Source organism: Cibotium barometz, chromosome 65 (assembly GCF_041138505.1).
Source record: "Cibotium barometz isolate CiBa-2024 chromosome 65, ASM4113850v1, whole genome shotgun sequence".
NCBI classification, from domain to species: domain Eukaryota; kingdom Viridiplantae; phylum Streptophyta; class Polypodiopsida; order Cyatheales; family Cibotiaceae; genus Cibotium; species Cibotium barometz.
This window is the reverse complement of record NC_141110.1, coordinates 24,207,139-24,214,816: the sequence shown is the minus strand read 5'-3', so window position 1 is coordinate 24,214,816 and position 7,678 is coordinate 24,207,139.

Below are 7,678 nucleotides of genomic sequence, written 5' to 3'. Positions count from 1 at the left end.
TTTTTACTCCATTGTCTTTAAGAAGCCATACCTTGGAGAGCTAGGTCTACAACTCATCACAAGGGGAGCATTGCTTGTTGATCAAATCAAGTGCATCAAAAGTTCCCAGCTCTAGGAGGGGGTAATTTATCAATTCATTTTCCCATTATACTCTCAAGAAAATGGTTCATGGGCTCAATGCATATATTATAGAGGATGTGTATATTAATTAGTTGAACATAAACAACAAACATTGAAGCTTTATTTGACAAACCATTCTCTACTCTAAAAATTATGTTCATTAATAGGATAATTAGTGCTATTTACAATCAACTTTTAGAGCCATTAAAGGTTCTAATTTAATATTGGGTATTTTTCAACCCTTGTGCATCATTAAAATAAACTTATCCCCTTGTTTTACTACTCAAAATCCCTCTCCTAAATCAAGGTATTTTTTGATTTTATAGTTTCTAAATTTGGGAAGTGTTAATCACATCAAATAAATATCTCCACTTTTGTAACCGGCTACACGTTGGCTTTGGGTAACCCTGTTGCAAAGACCTTCCCACATCAAATAAATATCTCCACTTTTGTAACCGGCTACACGTTGGCTTTGGGTAACCCTATTGCAAAGACCTTCCCACATCAAATAAATATCTCCACTTTTGTAACCGGCTACACGTTGGCTTGGGTAACCCTATTGCAAAGACCTTCCCACATCACCATAAGGAAACCATGTCAAATCCACTCATAGTAAATAAATTTAATGGTGAAGGTTTCCACATATGGAAAGTAAAACTCAAGTTTGTTCTCATAAAAGATGGGCTTTGGGGGATAGTAATTGGAAGGGAAAGTGTCCCTATTTAGAAGGGGAAGATAAAAGAGATGAGAGCCATTATTACATTAGGGCTAGGTGATAGTTTCATCCACCATCACATTGCATTAGAAGAAAACTCTAAAAAAAGGAACAACTCTAAAGGAGCATGGGATGAACTCAAGAAACCATTTGGAGCCAAACAAAGTCAGTCTAAAAAAATCATTTTTTGGGTTGGACATCAAAGAGAATGAGTCACTCCTAGCACATCTAAATAAAATTAAATGTGTTATGCAACAACTTGCATGTGTTGGGTCTCTAGTGGATGATAAGTATGCCACATCAGTTCTTCTCAAGAGTATGATCTTGGAAGAATTCAACCCATTGGTGGCTACCTTGAAGAACCTACCCGACCCAACCTTTACCACAGCATTAAAGCATTAAACATAAATCATTAGGAAAGAAGAGCCAACTAAGCGGGCTTGCCAAGAAGAAGGCTAATAATTAGAAAGAGTCTTCTAGTTTATGTAAGAAGGCACACCTCTCATCTTATGTTTATAGCACTCATTGTATTCCTACCCTTAAGTAAACTATAGGCTCTCAACCAACATTGTAGCCTATGAGGCACCTGTGATAGACCACTCTAGCAAATAACTAAGTGTGTAGGTCCACCAACATTGTAGCCTATGAGGCACCTGTGATAGACCACTCTAGCAAATAACTAAGTGTGTACATATGGTGGTAGCTCGGGGGGTTCACTACTATAAGTAAACTCTCTATATCACGTGCGTTCAAGGTCTATTTCAAAAATCCCTTATCAGTGAAATTTTTATGAATAAAACATACCCTTTTTCTATTCAACATGTGAATACCCCCTTTACCCTTCTGTATGTAAGAAATGTGTTAAAAAAGGATTTTAAAAATACCTTCTATGAACCCACGTGCTACACTTACATATTTATGAGTGACCCCCCCAAGGGTGGTAGTAGTTGATCACTCGAGAGGGGGAGTGTTGAAAAAGGAAGTGATGTGGGGTAAATGTTTGCAGAAAGGGGCAGTGGATTTGTAAGAGTTGAATAACTTATAGACTACAGTTTGAAGGGTCAAATGGAGGCTAAAGGATGAAGAATATGTGGAATGTCGAGCCCATGTTGAGACCATATAGGTTCCTAGAAAAGATGGAAAAGGATACCAAGTGGGTGCTTACTTCAAGGGATACTCAAGAGAGATAGTGATAAAATCTACAAAAGATTAGGGAATGCTTAATAAAGCTTATGGGGCCCAAAGGATGAAGAATATGTGGAATGGCCAGCCCATGCTGAGACCAAAGTAGGTGCCTAAAAAAAATGGTAAAGGACACCCAATGGGTGCTTACTTCAAGGGATATTAAAGAGGTATGGTACTCAAATCTAGAAAAGATCAAGGAATGCTTTATTGTTCCTAAATCTATAAGAGAATGGGACAACTTAACACAAAAATGCATAAAATATGGGTTTTCTCGATCCTAACTTATTTGAATGGTGTCTGGTTGGCTGAACTTTGCAAGCGTGTGGTGTACCCCACCTGTCACACTTACAAAGTTTGGTAAACGATTGGTGGTCATTTGGGTGAAATTGGTGATCTATCTCGATTTTTCCATGCAAGCTTCTCCAAGAGGAGGTAGGGTGGTTCTCTTAATCTTAGAATCTTTCCCCACCCCCTTTGCAAGAGAAAGAGTGGGTAAAAGAAACATGAAAAATCCTTTTAAAATCTCTACCTCTTCTTATGAGCATCGTCATCTTCACTCGATTTGACAAGATTATTAATATTGCATTTGATTTATATATGAAACTTATTATCCCAATGGTTTATGATTGCATTAACAACCTATTCTTGCATTCCCTTCATAAGAAACCAATAGCTCATCACCTCTTTTTTCCACAAAATATGTGGACTTTTACAAATATACACATAACATATTAAGTACCAATTTTCAAAATAAAGGGGTTGGGAAGATTTGTTCTCCATTTAATATCCAACCACTTGAATTATAAATTCTATTTGAATATCATGAAATAGTAGGAATACAAATTTGCAAAATAGAGGGGTTTCTCCAACCTTTGAAACAAGAAATTCTATTTGATAGTAGGAATAGCTACTCTTATTGTGAGGGAAGTGAGTGAGAGAGAGACTAGGATCAACAAATATGGACTATCTTTATTTAATCCTTCACTTATCCTTAATACGCTCCATAACTTTATCCAAAAAAAAAGTTAATTTTCAAGTTTAGAGAGGAAGTAAGTAAGTAATGTATATTCTTAGTAAGTATTAGAGAAAATCTAAGATTAAGAAGGTTAGATCTAAGGTTCATTTGGGCCCTCTTTGAGAAACGTCCCACATAGAAAACGTGAGATGAAGCACAATATCTCACCCAAAAGGTGTGTGATCTTCCCACACACTTGCAAAGTTCAACCATCATCCAATGTCATCGGGTAAGATGGGATTGAGAAAAGCTAAAATTTTTGTGTTTGTGTCCTTTGGGAGAAACCTACATAGAAAATGTGAGATGGAACAACATATCTCACCCGAACAACATCCGATGATGGTGTGACCAAATTTTGCAAGTGTGTGAGGATGGCTACTCTGCACACACTTACAAAGTTCGTCAAAACCATTAGATGGTGTTCGAGCAAGATTGTTCGAGCAAGATGAGACTGAGAAAACCTAAAGTTTGTGCGTTTGGATTCTCTTTCCTGAATGGAAAACATTAGGTGAAGCACCAATCTCACTTGAACGATGTCGAATGATGATGACCAAACTTTGAAACTATTTGGGTAGGGGTACCCCACATACGGTTGCAAGTTTGACCACTATCAGCCATCTTTTAGGTAAGACAAGATTGAGAAAACCAAAATTTAATGCGTTTGGGCCCTCTTTGAGAAACTTGCATAGGAAACATGAGATGAAGCATCGTATCCCACACCTGAGTGTGACATCGGATGATGACCAAACTTTCCAAGTGTGTGCGAGGGTTTTCCCACATATGCTTGCAATGTTTGGCCACTATGAGACATTGTTCCAATAAAGAAGGGATCCAAAAAACCTAAATTTTGTGCATTTGGGTCCTCTAAATAAGATGGAATTTGATAAACAAGTAGAACAAGCTCGAAAAACTTCACATATACATTAGCATATCAAAATACCCTCAAGAGGGTCTCCATCCTCTACATTGGGACCAAGAAAAGGGGAAATGGCTCTACTCAGTCTATGCTGGGAAATACATTTTTTGGGCTTGTTTAGACTCTAAAAATAAAACAAATTGGTTTCAAGAGGTACCTAAACCCTCTACGTACCTATTAGGGTTGTAAAATACTAAAATTTGGGCCAATATCTTGTACACCACAGTAAGCATTGGTCTCCAAACATGTTTGGGAACTCCACTGGGCTCTTTAACTCATCTCAAAATTCCAAGAACAACTCCACTGAAACTCCATCCCATTTGATGGTTATATTTTTTCCGTATCGCCCTATCATCCTAGTTTTAAGGGTGTAATCATCATAAAGAAAAGCTACCTTTAGATCAAGAAACTCCATCCATCTTCAGAATTTGTAAATATCATAAGAAACTTTTGTGTGTGCCCTAGAGACAATCCAAAGGTTATATAATAATGGGAAGGTCACGAATTGTTGTGCACCTAATAATGTTAAGCAACAAGACAAAAAGTTTCCTAGTATGCTTAATAGAATTAGGGTAGCAATATTTGTTTCTTTAGTATGAGTGGGAAAAGTAAAATTTACAATTAGGAGGAATTGCAAGGAATAAGATGTGATGAAGTCCTCATTGTGATGTCCACATAAGTAATCAACAACAAGAGAGCCCTACGAAAAATCCCATAGAGTGCTAGACGAAATAAATGTAGGAGAATAGAAAACTTTGGTTGGGTAGTGTAATGAAAGACTGCACATATGTTTCTTCAGGGCCTTTATGTACTCACAAGTTATTCGATATGTAGCACATGGTTTGATTAATGTTATAAACCATGTATGGCCCATTCTCCATGATGCACCATATTGAGAGAACTACCTTCTCGAGTGTGTACGCATTTTCAGTACCATTGATCCTTGGAGTATTTGTTTAGTCTTAAACTCTACATCTTTCACCCTACTTTCATAGTGGCGGTATGCATCTTTGATTATCCTAGTTGTGTTTCTCCTTGTAGAAAACAAGTTATTTTCAATCAAGAAATTCCATCCCTTTTGATACCAAAGGAAAATATCAAATGTACTCTAGATTCAAAGAGTTAACAAGTCTAACACTTGAAGGGCCTTCCAATGGAAATGGCATTGGTTGTTGTACGAGAAATAAGTTTTAGATAATTAGATGACACATTACCTAGAATGCTCTCAATAATATAGGGTAATTACATTTGTCTCTTTATATGAGGGAGGTAAAACTACATTAATTTAAAACTTGGAGAGGTTGCTAGAAATGAAGTATCCTTGACCGATGGTGGACATCCACATAAAGTAACAAACACAAGGGAATCCTAAGAAGAAGTAACACACTAGGATCTTCAACTCATCCCAAACTTCCAAGAATAATCCCATAAAAATTCCATCTCATTCGTCGACGGTTTTCTTTTTTTCCAATCACCTCATCATCCTCGTTTCTAAGGGTGTAATCATCATAAACATAAGTTACCTTTATATCACAAAACTCCATCCCTCTTAAGTTAGAATTTGTAAATATCACAAGAAACTTCTATGTGTCCCTAGAGACACTCAAAAGGTTTTATAATAATGGGAAGGCCACAAATTGTTGCACACTTAATAATGTTAGACAACAAGACAAGAAGGTACCTAGTATGCTAAAAACCATTCAAGGTAAAAATATTTGTTTCTTTAGTATGAGTGGGAAAAGTACAGTTCACAACTTGGAGGAATCGCCAGAAATAAGTAGTCCCAAACGTGACGTCCACATAAGTAATCCGCACAAGACAACTCTAAGAAAAATCCCATAGAGTCCTATAGCAAAAATATGTAGGAGAATAAAAAACTTTGGTTGGGTAGTGTAATGAAAGAATGCACATATGTTTCTTTAGGCCTTTTGTGTGCCCACAAGTTATTCGATATGTAGCACATGGTTTGATTAATGTTATAAACCATATATGGCCCATTCTCCTGGGTGCATCATATAGAGAGAACTACCTTCTTGACTGTGTATGCATTTTCGGTACCATTGAGCCTAAATAACGAAACCATGCATGCACACACATCTTACCCCAAATCTCCTTATTCTTGTGGAATGTCCTATATACCGCAACCCTACCTTTGGGTAAGGGCCATGTTTCTCTTAGTACCCCAAATCTCTTTATTCTCATGGAATGTCCTATATACCCCAACCGTACCTTTGGGTAAGGGCATTGTTGCTCTTAGTATCCCCTTCATTTGCTACTTTTTTCCATGTGTCTTGTCCCCTTATCTCTATCCTAAGATGAAAGCTTTATTACTCCTTGCCGTACTTCTTTAGTCCTAAACTCCACATCTTTCACCCTACTTTCATAATGAGGGTAGGCATCTTTGATTATCCTAGTTGTGTTCCTTCCAAGTGTTTCTTTAGTCCTAAACTCTACATCTTTCACCCTACTTTCATAACGAGGCTATGCATCTTTGATTATCCTAGTTGTGTTCCTTCCAGAAAACAAATTATCTTGAATCAAGAAACTCCATCCCTTGATACCAAAACAAAATATCAAATGTACTCTAGATTCAAAGAGTTGACAAAATGATGTTGGTTGTTGTACAACAAATAAGTTTTAGACAATAACACGACACATTACCTAGAATGCTAATTATAATCTAGGGTAGTTACATTTGTTTCTTTATGTATGAGGGAGGTAAAATTACATTAATTTAAAACTTGGAGGGGTTGGTGGAAATGAAATATCCTCGACCGATGGTGGACATCCACATAACGTAACAAACACAAGGGAATCCTAAGAAGAATTCCATGAAGTGCTACAGGGAAAAACAAAAAGAAGGAAGAATGAAAAAATTGGCTAGCATGGGTGTGGGATTCATGAGAATCCTGAGTAACAAAACACAAGAGAAACCTAATAAGAATCCCTTGGAGTGCTAGAGCAAAGGAAGATTGAAAAAAATGTTTGGATGTGAGATTTGTCAGCTTAGCAAGATGGCAAGTCGAAGGGCGAGGGCTGAACGAACTGCTCTAGTCCAATGCCGTTTGTTACAAGGAAAGCAGTTTCCAAACCCCAACTCGTGTGATCCCCAAGTGACAGTGCATGAACCATACTCCTCCATGCATAAATGTCAGCAATGCAAGAACATGAAAACTTGTTGAAGGCATAATATTGTTGGTGTAGTTGCACTTGGATTGTCCGCTCGGAAGCGGAGCGCGACCCACCCTCCCTTGGGGACGCCTACAGTGTTGCGCTCACGAGGGTCGTCCATGTTGAATGTAGAGGGCTCGCTCATGCTATTGTAGTTTCCGACTCCTTGGCGTACCACAAAGAAGTTTTAGCCGTGGAGGTGGATGGGGTGACTCTCGGTGCTGAGGATGCTGGTGCCTTGTAGAGCGAGCTGCACATTGGAGTTGAAGGGCAGCCAGGAGAGCCGTGTGCCCATTTTTAGAGCTTTTTCTACTTGTTTATCACATTCCATCACATTTACAGGGCCCAAATGCACAAAATTTAGGCTTTTTGGATCCCTTCTTACTGGAACAATGTCTGGTAGTTACCAAACATTGCAAGCATGTGTGGGAAAACCCTTCCACACACTTGAAAAGTTTGGTCATCATCCGATGTCACACTCAGGTGTGGGATACGATGCTCCATATCATGTTTCCTATGCAAGTGATGTGGGAAGGTCTTTTCAATAGGGTTACCC